The following is a 17,007-nucleotide window of genomic DNA, read 5'->3' as shown; positions in this document are numbered from 1 at the left end:
GAGCCACTGCCTCCCCACTCAGACCCTATTCCACCTGGTGGACTTGTCACTCTTCCCTAAATGTCTTCCATGCCTCCCTGATGCCCATCTTTGCCCTGGCTTTTCCTGTGGCCAGGAATGTCTCAACCCTGCTCTAGATTTAGAAATCTTGCTTCTTTCTCAAACAACAAAATGTCTCTTCTCAATGGAGCCTTGACTGATCTCTCCATTGGAAGTGACTTCTTTTTCCACTAAGCTCCTGTTAGCACCCTACAACTTCCAACTGACAATTGTCTTGCATAGAATTATTTGTACACTTGTTTTATCAAAAGCTGCTCCAGTGGGCTGATAGCTTATTCATCTTTTTAATTCACCAAGGGCTGAGCATTTAGTAGAGAGGATGTATTTGTTGGATGGATCATGGGTAGATGGATAGATGGAGGAATGGATGGAGTTGAGGTTTAAGAGAGGATAAATAACTTGCCAAGATCACAAAGTTGGACTAATAGAATTAATAATAGACTCAGTTCCCAAATTCAGTATTAATATATTTGTCTAGCACCACTCCACATTCTCTTCCATGGTTTTGCTTTGAACTTTTGGTAGAAGCCTTAGTGATAAACATCCAGTTTTATAAAATAAAGTCTTATATTTGTTTATATTATAAATTTATTACTCCTTGATTTACATGCTTAGGAATATAAATCTGAGAAAAATACATGGTAGGATTTTCCTACCACATTCTAAAAGCTTAAGAAATATCTGAAGCTAAGCATGGTGACTCATGCCTGTAATCCCAGCACTTTGAGAGGCCGAGGCAAGAGGATTGCTTGAGCTCAGGAGTTCAACACCAGCCTGGGCAACATAGTGAGACCTTGTTTCTACCAAAAAAAAAGATTATTTACATGTGGTGGTGCACAACTGTAGTCCCAGGTACTGGGAGGCGTAGGTAGAAGGATAGCTTGAGCCCAGGAGGTTGAGGCTGCAGGGAGCTGTGATTGTGCCACTGCACTCCAGCCTAGATGACCGAGCAAGATGCTGTCTCAAAAAAAAAGAAAGAATTTGAATGGAGACACTGCCACTTCTGCACATCTGTCCTATATGATTTAAAATATCTCTGAATACCTTGAAAACACTGATCTTTTCAACTCTAAAACTCAGAATTCTCTTAATAAAATAGTATGCTGTAGTTATACTGTGTCAGCAGTTTTGGGGGGGTTTTGTTGTTGTTTTTGTTGTTAGTTGTTTGTTGTTTTTGTGAGACATGGGCTAGGGATCTGATGTTAAAAATAGACATTAAGCACCAGGACAAAATGGCCATTCTACCTAGAGACAGCAGTTCTGGCATTCTGCGGCCACAGTGTAACATAAACATGATGTTGTCAACCTGAGCCAGGGCTGATTTGCCTCATTTGAATCTGAAAGGGAGCCCACATCCTTCCTGTTGCTACACAAAGATGCTGAAAAGAATTCACCGAGAAAACAAATGGACTAATGCGTGTTATGTTTCCCAGAAGTTCTGTCCCCAGTGCCCCCAAAATAGTAAAATAGTTGGGAATGAGGTTGAGCAAGAGAAGAATAAAGGAATAAAAGTATACAATGCCAAGGAAAGGCCAATAGAAACTATTCTTTTTGCTTTGCTTCTCTTAGTGTTTTTTTCCAGTGTGACTCTGTAGATAATGGCAAAGAGAAATGCAGGGTCATTTTTTCCATTTTCAAGTAAAACTTATTTTGCACAATAGACCCACTGAGGCTTGCACTCATTCATGGCTACGACTCCCATCTCTCCAGTCTCAACAAAAGTGAAGGTGGCCATTCTGTCCTTTCATTGTTCTGTGACTTTGCTGCCCCTTTCTTGCTTTTTCAAATAAGTTCCTTAGAAGTATGGAATGCCGGAAACGCATGCCCTTTGTTTCAGCAATTCAGTCAAAATTTCTCAACTTGCCTTCAATGTTAGTTAAAAAAAAAAAAATGACATGAATTGTACTGGCATGAATCTAGGTGGTCTGGCCAACAAAGAAAGGAAAGGAGGGAAGAAAATGAGGAAAGGAGGAGAGAGGAAGAGCCTGCATCCCTAAAATTTCTTTTCTCAACAAATATTTACTTGGTTACCTCTATTACAGGCATTTATGGTCATTGTATTAATTCATTCTCACATTACTGTAAAGAAATACCTGAGACTGAGTAATTTATAAAGAAAAGAGGTATAATTGGCTCGTGGTTCTGCAGGTTGTACAGGAAGCATAGCGGCTTCTGCTTCCAGGGAGGCCTCCGGAAGCTTCCAATCATGGCGGAAGGCAAAGGGGAAGCGAGGCATCTCACATGGTGGGAGCAGGAGAGAGGGCTAGGAGAAAGGTGCTACCCACTTTTAAACAACCAGATCTCACAAGAACTCACTGTCATGAGGACAGTACCAAGGAGGATGGTGCTAAACCATTCATGAGAAACTACCCCCATGACCCAATCACCTCCCACCAGGCCTCACCTCCAAAGTTGGGGATTATAATTCGACATGAGATTTGGACGGAGACATACATGCAAACTGTATCGGTTATGTTGCAGAAAGTCAGAATGGAAGGAATCTGGAGCCAAGTACATAAAGGCAGGAGCTACTTCAAAACGGACATATATGTTAGTAGCAGTTGTACATGCTGTCACTCTTGGATCAGAAGTTAAAGATGTCAGATTTAAACTGGATGTAACAGGGAAATTCTACAGATGTGGGGATGCAAATTATGGGATTTTTTTTTTTTCCAGGAGAAATCATGCAGTCTTCCTAGAGGTCTCCATCATAAGTGAGTTTTCCATCATGTGGGTCATTTATCCCTGTCATTTCTTAATTCCATATTTGTTTCCACACACAGATTTTGAACATATATTTTGAACATATATTTATTTAAAATATTTGTTTTTATCTAGCATTGTGCTGAAAGTTTTACCCTATTATAATTGTGTTATCTACATTTAAGTTTTTTACCTTTTAAGGAAAAGAAAAAGGAGAAACTCTACAATCATGCAAAAAGTATATAATTTGCCTGGGAGATGCAGAATAACTTCTAGCAGATAATTACATGCTTTGAACATGAAAAGAAATAGGGTAGAACCTGAACTAAAAGAGGACCAGGTTCTGTTCTCCCTCCCTCAGGGGAGGATATTTTAGAATATTTTGTGTTCATGTTTTAATAAGCTTTTGTTGGATTATTAAGGTGCATTTAAGTTTTTCCATCTTAGAAGTATTCGGCTGGTGCAAAAGTAATTACCAATTACTAATATAATCTTGTCAAGTAAAACCCACTCATTGGGTTACATAGAGCAAGCATCCTCTTTTCCGTAGGGCAGCTCAGTCTGTGTATCATAAACATGATTATCATTGCCATTCAATTTTAGCTGTTGCTCCGGAGAGACTTAAAGGCACGTCACATGTGAGAGATCAGCAGGCAATATTTGGGGCTATGAATATTGAGCAAATATTAAGGTTTTTTTAAAGTTCACCTTCACTCATGATTTACCTGCCCTAAGGAATTTGCCACAGATTCCAAATGTCAGCACTAGAAGAAGTGTCCGAGATGATCTGGATGAACCATTATAGTGACTGAGGCCCAGGAAGAGTGAGTGGTTTACCTTAGGTAACCAGCAGGTCAGGGTAGAATGCATGTTTCTGTTCAGTCATTTTATTCACCTCCTAGGAAACATACTGCAGTGCAGTTGGTTTGCCACTTTTGATCAAATGCACCAAATCTTCAACTTGGATTAATCTTTTCAATTACTGAGTATACCGGTCCTTTCCCATAGACTTAGAACAAACTACAAATGCAGGCAACACAGGTAATTAATTTTAAATTACCGAGTAGCCACATTTAAAAAGCAAAAAGAAACACATGAAAGTAATGTTAATATTTTTAAATTTAAGACGACCTGTGTAAAATATTATCATTTCAACATGTAATCATATTTTAAAATTTATTAAACATTTTACATTCTTTTTTCATGCTGTCTTTGAAACCTGGTTATATGCTTTACACTTACATTACATCTCATCTTGAACCAGCCACATGTGGTTAGTGCTTGCTTACCCTATTAGCACAGGTCTATATGGATGAACAGGTCCAAGCTCTACACCAAACCACAGGCCCCTAACCCTTGAGATCAAAAATGTCTCTGAGTACTAGTTCCCATTTCTTTGAATTTTTGCTCTTGATACGCCATGCATGTCTCCTGAAAACCCAGAGAGGTGAGCAAGCATGAACTGCTATAAAATGAGTGTGTCTGTTGAAAACATGGTCCAGCTCCTGCTAAGATAGCGTCATTCTGTGATACAATACTCCTGTCTTCATCTAATTCCATGAAGTTCTGCATTTCCTTAATGTCAAAAGTTCCCTTACCAGCTGCAGCCATTTCCTGTGGATAATGTTCTAAATGGCTTTTATTTATGAGATGTCTTGTGCTATAACTGCTATCAGAATGAATGTGTATTCCAAAACCTATTCCCCAAGTCAGTCTAATTAACAATCTTCTAAGAAATAATTGTTAAACTTCAGCTGTAGCTCACAACACGGGTATGTCTCGCTTTGACCTAATTACAGAATGTAATGTAAGGAAGGAGATCAAAGAGGAAAGTCATTTTGCTTTCTATGTCTTCATCTTGCTTTCTATGTGCATCATATTTCACAGCTCCCAACCTCCACTTCCAACTGGCTGAGGGAAGGAAACACATGGAATAGTAATGAATGAGTATAGACGCTGAGGCTGTTTTATTTTCCTCATCTTTGAAGCAGGAACAATAATAGTGCCTATCCTGGAGATTCGTAAGAATGAAGCATGAAGCATGGGATCTGACATATCATTGATGCTCAACAAATATTAAATTGCTTCAGAAAAATAGCAAATAGGTATATCTGGTGCGAAAAATGGAAAGGAAGCCTGCCAGCTTTTTTTAAGGACACTATCTGCATTATTCTTGGAATCGAATCCGGCTCCACCCAGGGCTGAGAGCTTTTCGTTTCCATTGTGTCTTTAGCATAGCCATGCAAACCAACATCACTTCCAATGATAGGGGAATGCTGGAGTCAAAGCGACTAGTTCACTTCAGAGGACAGGCAGTGTATAATGTCAGGGGGAGGAGCTGACCCAAATAATGTGTTTCAAGTCATCAGAACACGTTCATGTCTGGTTTTCATAGTAAATTGTGACAGCTGCGCAGGAGAAGACAGAATACACTTTTTAGATGTTATTTTGTTTATTTTGTGATGCTGCTTTAAACAGTTCCACAGAGTAAGGAAATGGAGTTTTTACACTGTGAGACTTTAACTCCCTTCTTTCCTTGACTTGCCTCTTGGCTCTGCTTAATAAGCCCTTTCAGCAAGACCTCATCTGCTTTCCTTGAAGCTTCCAGGTATTATCTCTTGGTTGAATATAACAAAAATTACACCAAGTAGCTACCTGACACTCATGGGTGCAAGTATCTCATAGGAAACTGGTGAATTCTGAAAATGCTTTTGAGTCACTTCCTTTCACTGCTGGACTCTCTTAATCTACTTACTAAAGTGCTACTTGGACAAGAGTGTATTGACAGTTACAGGGAAAAACAATGTAGAATCCCAGGCCATGTGTAGGTTTCTGTGGACACATTTTAATTTTTTAAAGAATATTTTAGTTATCTAAATTAGGTACCTAACCATTTATATTGAGTACATAAATTCTCAGTAAATTAGCGTCTCTCTTTTGAGGGCTGTGTGTTATCTGCTCCTGTGATCCAAATATATAGCACTAAGACAATATAAGGGATTCTCTCTCTCTCTCTGTCTCTCATTCTCTCTCTCTCTCTCTTCCTTCCCCCCTTCCTTTCTCTCCCTGCCTCCCTCCCTCTACCCTCTCTCTGTTTGTCCTAATTTACCTGACGTTTTAGCCCTTGTTGCTGTTGGAGGATTCTAAAGATGAAGGCACTCATAACCTTAATGCCTGATAGCATAGAGAATAGTTGGTGACTTCACCAGAACTTACACACCCATGCCTTTTCTTTTTTGCTTTGCCATGAGTAGGCAGTTGCATACTTTATTTAGCAAAAGAGAGAACTGTTAAAAACCTACTAAGTAGTGGTATATGCATACCATGGAATACTACTAGGCAATAAAAGCTACTATAATGGATAAAGCAATAAAAACTACTATGCCACTCAGCAGCAATAAACTACTGAGTATACAATATCATGGACAAATGTCAAAAACGTGCCACGTAAAATAAGTAGACACAAAGAATACATACTGTATGATTACCTTTATATGAAACCCTAGACCAGAGAAAACTAATCTGTCGTGGTAGAAATCACAACCGTGTTTGCCTGGGATGGAATTGACTACAAAGGGACCCCAGTGCATCTTTCTAGGGTGATGAAAATGTTCTAGATCTTGATGGGGGTTTAGATTATACAGGTATATACGTTTGTCAGAACTCATTGAACTGTAAACTTAAATCTGTTTATACATTGCACTGTGGATAAATTATGCCTAAACTTTAAAAAAAAGAAGAGGGAACTAAAAAATCCACACGCCTTGCTAAACCTCCTCAAATTATTAGAAATTCTCGTTCACTTATGAACTATTTTCTTGAAAGACAGCTACCAGGTATCACTATCACCATCTTTTTGTACCAGGTACGTGGGTTCCTTTCAGACTCTTCCTGGTGCTGCAATACACAGTGGTCACCCACATTTGAGAAACATACAGTGCCTTCCTTTTCCCAGGAGATTATCCCAGAGTTACATGGGAAATCAATGTTGTATAAGTTGCACAGGGGAAACATTATTGAAGGCATTTTTTTGGAAGGTATAAGTGTATTCACTCCCCAGTGTATTGTGGGCTGTGTTAATTCAGAATTTGGAAGAGAATGCTCTTAAGCCAGGATGTTTTGTAAAGTGTTCTGTGTTGCAATGTGCAGATGTTTACATCAAATTTTAAATCTTTCACTTACCTGCTCACCTTCTCCCTCCAGAACATACTGCCTGTTGTTAAGCACTGTTTCTGAAATACAAATCCACTGTGCAACTCTTGCTCAGAAACTACAGTGGCCTGCTCCCTCCTTCACATTTAGGCCCTGCTTAACTCTCTAGTTACCTGCATTTGCTCATTCTTGGCTTGTGTCACACCAAACAAAGCTGCTCCCTGGCATGCTCCTCTCTCCTGAATCCATGCCTTTGTAAGAGCTGTTCTGCAGCCTGCAAAGCACCCTGCCCATCCCCTTGCACACCCCCTTTTTCACCAGTCCTTCCCACAGGCCCCACTCAGATGCCCATCCTCTGAGAACCCATCCCAGCTTTTGCAGGAGGGATGAGTCACATGCCCAAGCTTCAAGAACACTGTATGTGTTTCTCCAAGCAAGCAGGCTTACTACATTGGAGAGAACACGTCCTTTCCTTGTCTACCTTCTCCCATGGGCTGGACACCCTTCAGTGAAAGAGACGTCATTCGCGTCTGTATTTTGTGCACACTGCTTGGATACATAGTATTTGCCCATGAATGATGGGTGAATGAGTGGGTAGGTGGATGGATGGATAGATTCATTCATTCACTCACTCATTCATTCAACACTGCAGCAGTAGCCTTCTTTGTGGGACCACCAAAGAGGAGACAAATAAGAACCAGAATGTTGTGTGGCCCTAGCAAAAGCAGATTTTTCTGGGCAGATGTTAAAGTATTCCAGTCCCACTTTCCTTGCTTTATTTTTCCAAGCAATAAGGAGAACATGACAATATTCTTTGCCGGGGTTGTACTTTCTACCTCTCCTCTGCATAAGGGTATTCCTACCTAATTCTAAGAGAAAAAATGAAAACTTACCACTAATGATATAAAAAGCATATTTATTGTTAGGTGATATTTGTATTTTGGGGGTTTTTTCCTCACTAGGAAAATTTTCTAAATACCTTTGCATATACCACTTTGTTTTATCTTTACAAAAGTCTCATTAATTAAGCAGGGGATGGATCATCATTCCCACCAGGCAAATGAGATAACTGACGTGTAGTAAAAGCCTGATGATTTTTCCAAAGTCACACATCTGGTTAGTGATAATGCTGGGACCAGAATAGGAGTCCATGTGTTCCCACCAGACTGGGAGATTGTTCCAAAGAGCAAGTTCCCAGGAAAGATCAAATAATTGCTGGAAAAGCACTTCCGATCTCCAGCAAAAACAGATCTTTCCAGCTGAGTGCCCTCCCTAAGGCCTGAAGAGTATTATCTGCCAAGTAGCTATTCTTTTGTCTTCTGCATAAACCACTGCAGGCTGAAGGCCACTGTGAAATCTGTGAGAATCAAGAGCAGCCATCCACTGCAGAAATATATGTTATGAAACTTAAGGAATAAGTCACTGTCCATCCAGAGAGAAATTAGAGAATGCCTTTTCTGAAATCTCTGCTAGGACACAGGTGTGGGCCCTAATGCAGATATGAAGCTTTGTCCCCAGTGCTAAGACGAGACAGCTATTTTTGCTGGGCCAATGTAATATTTAAAAGCAAACATTTAACAGTAGGATAACGGCTGCTGAAGCTGCATTTGCAGCTGCAGCTGCATCATTCATCTGGGGAAGGCAAGATGGCTCTTCTCCAGCTATTCATGAAGGGCAAGAGTTGGGAGCAGAAAGAGAATTTGCTCATACGTAATACTGTGCGGTCCAATCTCATGTCCCATGTGAGATGCCTAAGTCAGAAGCTGACTGCAAAGACAGCTCATCGGCTTGGAGACCCAGGGTTCATTCTGCAAGATCTTTCAGGCCACTTTTTTTCTATAATAAATGAAATCCTTTGCATTTTATTGGGAGTAAGAGAGCCAGATCTTTTCAGACATTAACAAATGAGGGGCTGTGAATGTGGTCCACCTTACTGATTTGCTGCACCAAGGAGACCACAGTCACTCCAGATCTTAAACATATTCATAATTGTGTTTGGAGCAAAGTTACCATTGGAATCAGATTTTCACAGCACTGGTACCGATCTCTGGGATCCTCTTGTCCTTTTTTGCATTTACTCTGCTCTGTTCCTTCTTTCCCACTTATCTTCCTTTCAGGGTCTCCACTGGCTGTCTTTGCTAACCAAATATACAGGAGTTTCCTTGGTCACAATTAGAAAATGAGCTTCCAAAAGAAGAGGCACCGAGGGCCCTTGGCACAGGACACAGGAAGGGACTGATCACGTGAGCTGTCTCAGTTGAATCCCTCATTTCTCTGATGCTGTTGCCAGAATTACTCAAATTATTTCATTTTATTTTCATGTAAAACCCATTTATACAGCTGCCTCAGGGATCTGTTATAAAACATGTGGAGAAAAATCATGATGTAAAGTAAGAAATACAGGGATACAGATAGAGGAAGCCACATTTTTGTTAACCCTGTTCTTTGGAATTCTGATCAAAACTACGATGTAAAAGATTCTTGGCCAGGCGCGGTGGCTCACGCCTATAATCCCAGCACTTTGGGAGACCAAGGTGGGCAGATCACGAGGTCAGGAGTTCAAGACCAGCCTGGCCGACATAACCAAACCCCGTCTCTACTAAAAATACAAAAATTAGCCAGGCATGGTGGCGCGCACCTGCAGTTCCAGCTACTCGGGAGGCTGAGGCAGGAGAATTGCTTGAAACCGGGAGGCAGAGGTTGCAACGAGCCGAGATCGTGCCACTGCACTCCAGCCTGGGCAACAGAACGAGACTCCCTCTCAAAAGAAAAAAAAAAGATTCTTATCAAGCCCCTTTGTGATCTCAATATTTATAGCACTTTCTCAAACTTGTGGTCGTGTGTGACCAAAACGTAGGACAAATTGTAACTCATTGGTTGCACGGGTATTTGTAGGTATGGGGACCTTGTCACCTGGACTTCTCTGTCCCTTGTTTATGTCCTCTTCAGTAAATGGCAATGGAGCAATAACTAGTTTCTAGTTTACTTTTGACATAAGATGGTAAATGATATATTCCCATCTTTGTGTTTGGCTTTTAGCCTTTGAATTTAAACTTAGTTCTTCAAAGAGTGGAACAGTTCTGTTCAGTTGCAAAGCCTATTAGGGCCTTTTTGCACAGAACATGTGCAAATTCTTCCCTTTGTTGGAAGCTGAGATCCATGATAAATTCCCCCTCTCCCACTTACTTCACAGAAGGCTTGCAATAATAAGCCAGGCATCAACTTGGATCATCTTTACTCTGGGGTTTTGGGGTTAGAAGTTGCTGAATATCATGTTAATGAATAAACCTGGCCCTCAGACCCAGAGAAATGATTGGATGTTAATATCAGTGTATATGCTTTTAGTGCCATTAACAACATGATGTATTACAATTTCTTAAGGGTGTTTTTTTCTACACTGGAAGACGTTGATTTGCCACTCTGAATGCCACCAGCTTTTCATTCTGAAAGTTGGAGAATGAGCATAGACTTTATAGTCAGATAGACTTGGATTTGAAATCTGATTCTGTCACTGCCTGGTGGTTTGCTCTTAGGGAAGTTCCTAAACCTCTCTGAGGTTAGATTTTCTATAGTAAAAAGGATTAAACAAACAAGTAAAATGTAGACCATCCCGCACAATGCCTGGAGGAGAGGAGGCTCTCAAAAATTACTTATCCCTGTTTACTTCCCTTCTTTTTCAGTTGGAACTTCTGGAAGGGGGTGTGAAAGCTAGGGTTTTCCTTAGCATGGGGGATTATTTTAATCACTATCATTCCTACAGAAAGAGCAAGACACTTCTAAGGGAGCCGTAAGAGGCAATATGGCATAGCCTAGTGGATCTCAGAGTGTAGCCCAGGACCAGCACAGCCAGCATAACCCTGGGACTTGTCAGAACGCAGGACTTAGGCTTGATGTTGCTTCAGACCAACCGCATCAGAAATTCTCAGGGGGAGGCCCAGTGGTCTGTGTTTTCACAAGCCCTTCAGGAAATTCTCATGCTCATAAAGTTCGAAAACCACTAGTGTAGTGAAAAATACACTGGACTAGTTTCTTGCACATTCTGCTGAAACGAGAGGTGGGATTGGACCAAATGTCCTCTAAGATCTTTTCTAATTCTGGCATCTTGTGGTTCTAGTTTTAAGCCAGCTGTGTCACCATTTTCTTAGAATGACCATGTCCTTTAAAAGGGAAAAGAAAAAAAACTGGTTTATTATTTTTTATTTCAAAAGTAACACACTGTTGTTATAAAAAATGAATATAAACAAAATGAAAAAACTTAAAACCATCCAAAACTCAACATCCTGAGATATTCTTTTATGCTGTGCTCTTATTGTCCTTCTTTTATGCAGATGCATATGTATACATTACTCTGTGTGTACATACATAAACATCTCACCATAGCCATTAGCATCCACTGAGTGTCTGCTCTGTGCCAGGCACAGTTTTGGGCATTAGGGGTATACCATCCAGCAAAGCCTCTACTCCCATTGAGCTTTCTTTCTCATGAGTGGAGGTAGATAATAAACAAGAAAACAACTAAATAAAGACCATTTCTGAGATTGTTAAATGCCATGAAGCAAATAAAACAGTGATGTGAAAGAGTGACCAGGCAATGGGCAATTAAGATCTGATGCCAGGAAAAACCTTTCTTTCTTTTTTTTTTTTTTTTTTTGAGACAGGGTCTCACTCTGTCACCCAGGCTGACACGATCATGGCTCACTACAATCTCTGCCTTCCTGCCTCAAGGGTTCTTCCTTGAGCACCTCAGCCTCCCAAGTAGCTGGGACCACAGGTGAGCACCACCACACCCAGCTAATTTTTGTATTTTGTAAAGTAGGGTTTTGTCATGTAGCTCAGGCTGGTCTCAAACTTCTGGGCTCAAATGATCTACCTGCCTCCACCTCCCAAAGAGGAAAAACCTTTCTGAGAGGTGGCATCTGGGCTGAGACCTGAGAAGGAGCCAGCTGTGTGAGTATTTTGGGGAAGAGCATTTCAGGCAAAGGGGAAAGTTTGTGCAGACTCACTGAAGTAAAACAGAGCAGAGTGTGTTCAAAGAAGAACAGAAAGGTGTGCAGTGTTGCTGGGGAGGAGGTGTGAAGAGGGAACCACAGAAGATGGGGCTAGACGCATAGGCCAGGGCCAGAGCAGGATGACCATATCATTTAAATTCATTCCAAAGACAATAGGAAACCATTTTGAGCCTGGGAGTAACTTTAAAAAAAGATGACTCTGACTGTCATAGAGGGTATAGAGCGCAAGATTGGAAGCAAGGAAAGTAGTTATGTTTCTACCTCGTGTTTTGTGACTTGTATATTTCCCTTCACTATTTCATTAATATCTTTCAGGATTGTTAATGTCCTGCTGTGTTCTCATTTTTAACGGCTGCATAGGAATCTGGTATGATACCCTACTTTGCTAATCCTCTGAGTGCCTAGATTGTATCCAATTTTTTTATTATCATGAACAGCACTGAAATGAGTGTTGTTAAATCTTTCTGCACATTTTTGTTCTCAGGATAATTCCCAACAGGGGAAGTCCTTGACCAAGAGTAGGATTCATTTGAAGACTTTGTCTCGAGTCTATTAGTTGGTTTCATCTGTATTTATTTAACTGAGCATTTTCAATTATTTAAAACCTTTAGTTGATAAGCTTTTACTTGATAGGGGCCAAAGTGAGATACTCCCAGCACTTTGGGAGACCGAGGTGGGTGGATCACAAGGTCAGGAGTTCAAGACCAGCCTGGCCAACATGGTGAAACCCCATCTCTACTAAAAATACCAAAATTAGCTGGGCGTGGTGGCAGGCATCTGTAATCCCAGCTACTGGGGAGGCTGAGGCAGGAGAATCATTTGAACCCAGGAGACAGAGGTTGCTGTGAGCTAAGATTGCACCTTTGCGTTCCAGCCTGGGCGACAGGGCGAGACTCCATCTTAACAACAACAACAACAAAAGATGGTCAAGTATCAGTAACTTTCTATCAGTAATTTATAGTAGTTGGCATAATCCACATTTTACAGGGAAGAAACCAGAATCTTTTTAACCACCTACTCAAAATAGAAACCCTTCATCTTAATCATGGCTTTGTACACTTCTGACTCCCTGAGGGAATGAGAAAGGAAGAGAGTGGGAGGAGGAGAGAAGTGGAAGGAAACCTGCCTCAAAACTGATGGAGTGGAATTGAAACCATTATAAGAAAAATCACTTCTGTTTCTCTCCCACATGCCACTCAAATAATGAACTGCCCAGCGGCGGGGCCTCTCATGAGACAGGCGGCTGGACAGGCAGCAGGCAGCTCCGGTGGGACCACAGCATCCCCAGGCAGGAGCCAGAACCCTGCCAGGGCTGTGGGCATGTGGCCAAGTTGTGGGGAGATGGGCTCCCTGTATGTCCTCCTTGAGCCCCATTCCAGACTCCATTTGTGTTTATCTCATATCATCATCTCCATTTCCTCTCAACAGAGCCTCCACATCTCCCGTGCATGTGCATCTTGCCAGAGCCCTGCACTGTCCTCAGTGAACAATTTAAACAGATTGTCTCCACCCTCCATGCACTGCTGGTGCCGAAGGGCAGGACAGGTTTCAGGTGCCCAGTGGAATCTGTAGAGCTTTTGACACCTTGTAGGTATCTTTAAACCTAAAAGAACAATAGCAACATGGTCATTGGTACTTTGCCCTGGGGTCACTTCAGTTCAAAATAGGAGAGTGATGGCAATGGACAGAGTTAGGCATTCGGCTTCATGTAGGGATGGGGAGAGAAGCCATTCTTGGCAGGAGGAATGCATGGAAGTGCAGGTGACAGAGCCACCATTATACAACTTTCGTTAGGGAGAACAGAGCAGGAGGAGGGAGGGCAGCCTCACACCAGAAGGCAGAAAGCCCCTCCCCGCCCCACCAAGAAGAAGTTTGTTATTCTACTTTCTCATCCTCATCTGAAAGTATTGCTTAATAAAGGCCAGCTTTCACAGGGCTCACCCCTCAGTGTTACCTTCTAAAGCCCCACCTAGATGTTTCCTCTTTCAGCCAGGGAGGATCACATTCATAGCAGCACCAGGGCTGGGTGGGCACTTTAGGACTTTGTGTTGAAAATGAGGATGATGCCAATGCCGACCCAAGCCCATCACTAGGTGAGGTGAGTTTTGAGCCACATCTTGCTCAGACAGCTAGGGGTGACCAAGAGGGAAGAGCAGGCAGCTGGTGAGCAAAAGCATGCTGATACTGCGCTGGATTTTCCCAGATCCTCAGAATAGTTACCTTTGACCAGGGAGGAGCATCTCCGATGGATGTGCAATTCCCCATTACTCCTCTCCAGTGAGCAGCTTTGCCTGGCTGCAGCCATGAGCCTTGGGGGCACCTGACTCCCAAAACAGATGTGAGTTGAGGTTGTAAGCCTTCAATCCAAGACCCCTGCAGGGGAGGAGGTAACATCACCAGTGGACCTATAAAAAGTGCAGATACCTCAGATTCCTGAGCCTCACCTTAAGCCCTCGGGGTGCATGTATTTCCTGGTTCAGGTAGGCATGGTTCTTTGGGGTATATGCCTAGGAGTGGAGTTCTGCTCATGGGATAGGTACATCTTCATCTTCACTAGTAATGTAAAATTGTTGACGTCCTGCTAGCGGTGTGTGTGGAGCTCTTGTTCCACATTTTCACCAGTACTTGCTCCCAACAGACTGAAAATTCTGCCAGTAGCATCACTTTATGTTGGAATTGCAATATAGAAATGGAGGATGACAGTTCATGATGGGTGTTGTGTTGTTTAGGTTGAAAATGAGTGAGAGTTTTGTCACCTGGCCTAGCAGGAAAGTAAAAATGCTCTGGTACCAGAGAAAAAATTGTTTGTTTATTTGTTTATTTGTTTTGTTATGGGAAAATAGTCAAAATTAAGGAAAATTTGAGGCCATTAGTGATATTGTGAAGTGTATATTTGGTCACTGTTTTCTGGCAAACAGCTCCTAAAATCCTTGGAATCTCCAAAGTAGTAAATGTCTTCAGGATGGGGACTGGTCATGGGAAAGAGAGGATTAGAGGGTTGGGACTTTGAGCCTTATCTCCCAGTCTTTGGGGAGAGAAAAGGGGACTGAAGGTTAAGTTGATCACCAGTGGCCAGTGATTTAATCAATCATGCTTATGTAATGAGGCCTCCATAAAAAGTCAAGGGGACAGAGTTTGGAGAGCTTCTAGATAGCTGAACATGTGCAGGTTCCTGGAGGGTGGCAGGGCACAGAAGCCGTGGACGCTCCACGCCCTTTCCTTCATACCTCGCCCTGTGTATCTCTTCATCTGTATCCTTTAAAACATCCTTTATAATGAAGTAGTAAACATAACTGTTTCCCTGGGTTCTGTGAGCTGCTGTAGCAAATGAGTCAAACCCAAGGAGGAGGTTGTGGAGATCCCGATTTATAGCCGGTGGGTTAGAAGCACATACCACAACCTGGGGCTTGTGACTCATGTCTTAAGTGGGGAGCAGTTTTGTGAAACTAAGCCCTCAACCTGTAGGATCTGACACTATCTCTAGGTAGATATTGGCACCAAATTGAATTGAACTGGAGAACAGCCAGCTGTGTCCACTGCAAAATTGCTTGCTTGCTTGCTTGATATGTGGGGAAACAAAACCCACACATCTGGTGTCAGAAGCATGTTGTAAGAGTAGAGGAGAAACTAAGTTTGTTTATTCCTCTGTCCACACCATTATTTTAAAGAGTCGAGTGTTTGAGGCACAAAACAAATAGTGACAAGAGTGGATGATTAACCAGCAACCATGTTAGAACAGAAACAGATTTCAAACAGTTGAGATAGTTAAGAAAAACAAAGTTAGGGAACAGTTTAGTGGGTTTGGAAAAGTAGAAATGGTATAAATAATCAGTCTCTTCTATAAGAGTTATGCAGATCCACTAATTGTTAGCAGTATTTTTATTTTAGCAGTGAACCTATATAGAAAATACAAGTCTTAAGAGAGAAGCAAGATGGCTAGAAAATGATGAAGGGACTTAGAGGGGAGTGCATTTAGTGCGTCCAGATTAAGGAATAAACCTGGTGGAACGGTGAATACTCAGAGTGTGTAGGCTGGTTGTACACAGGACCATTTTGTTTCACTTGGGCTGGAAATCAGCATGTCGAGTCAGCTTTTGTCACAAAGAATTATGGCAGAGCTGTTTCCTGGGCTTATTCCATGTGTGTACCATCATTACTTGCTGGGTCAGTTTGGGTTGTATTGAGCCAGAACTGGGGCAGGGCATGAAGCCACCCTTGGGCCATCATTACCTGGAATCTTCTAAGGCAGCTCCATCGGAGCTCTCAGGGACAGGCCAGTTCTGCTTAGTGCTGGGACAAAGTGCTTCTGCCAGAGCTGCCGATTGATGACTCTTGCTGGTGGATGAGCAAGAGTTTCCATCCTCTGACTGTTCTAAGCCTGTATATGTGAGTAGAGCTGTCATTGCTGAAAAAATAAGCTGCCTTCTAGCCCAAAGAATGTGTTAATATTATATTTTTTATGCAAAACTGAAGTGTAACTGCCACTTCTGCATCATGATAAAGACATTCGTATTTGACTTGACAGAGCAAACCCCTCCACAGCTGGAGGAGAACAGTGGTGATCCCCTGTGACCTCACATTCATCTGCACCTCTAACCCTAGCCACTCCTTCAGGATCCTCTTGTGACACCGGTCTGTTGTTGGATTCTACTTGTTACATGCCCTTTTCAGTGGGCATTCCTGTCTTTCTTCTGATGACCTGCATTGCAGATGTCTATCTGTGGTGTTACCTGTCCTCATCATGTTTAGGCAGCCACTTACACAACTGTGCAAGCCTATTTCTCACTCCTACCAGACCCAAAAGATATGAAGTGTTTTGTGTGCCAGGGCTCTCAGATAATGTCACTTATATAGTTCCAAAGTAGATCACCTCTGCAGCCATTTATGGTTTCAGATCTTTATTCTCACACGTAACAAAAGCTACGGCTTTGCCACAGTTGGGGATGATTTGTGAGGTATGAATTATGAATAGACAGGTAGCTAGAATGGATAGAGTCATTGGTCCACTTAGGAAGTCATAGCTTACTTAGATACCTCCCTGTCCAGCCACCTGCATGCAGTCTCTTTCTACCCTTGCCTTCTT

General features: G+C 42.0%; 1 protein-coding gene across 7 annotated transcripts in view; it reads left to right on the top strand.

The window, feature by feature from the left end:
* FYN (FYN proto-oncogene, Src family tyrosine kinase) overlaps positions 1-17,007 on the top strand; it is a 214,336-nt gene that overhangs the window by 122,927 nt on the left and 74,402 nt on the right. For 2 of the 7 annotated variants that reach the window (XM_057302577.2, XM_063604991.1), the window contains exon 4: positions 2,737-2,774. The exons of 3 other annotated variants lie outside the window; for them this stretch is intronic. The gene's annotated coding sequence lies outside the window, so the exon portion shown is untranslated. Of the gene's footprint in view, positions 1-2,736; positions 2,775-11,573; positions 11,687-17,007 lie in introns of those variants that run through there. 2 more of the 7 variants (XM_057302578.2, XM_063604992.1) reach the window with 2 other exon arrangements.

Source organism: Pan paniscus, chromosome 5 (genome assembly GCF_029289425.2).
Source record: "Pan paniscus chromosome 5, NHGRI_mPanPan1-v2.0_pri, whole genome shotgun sequence".
Lineage (NCBI taxonomy): Eukaryota > Metazoa > Chordata > Mammalia > Primates > Hominidae > Pan > Pan paniscus.
The sequence above is the reverse complement of the archived record's forward strand: the minus strand, read 5'-3'. Positions and strand labels throughout refer to the sequence as shown.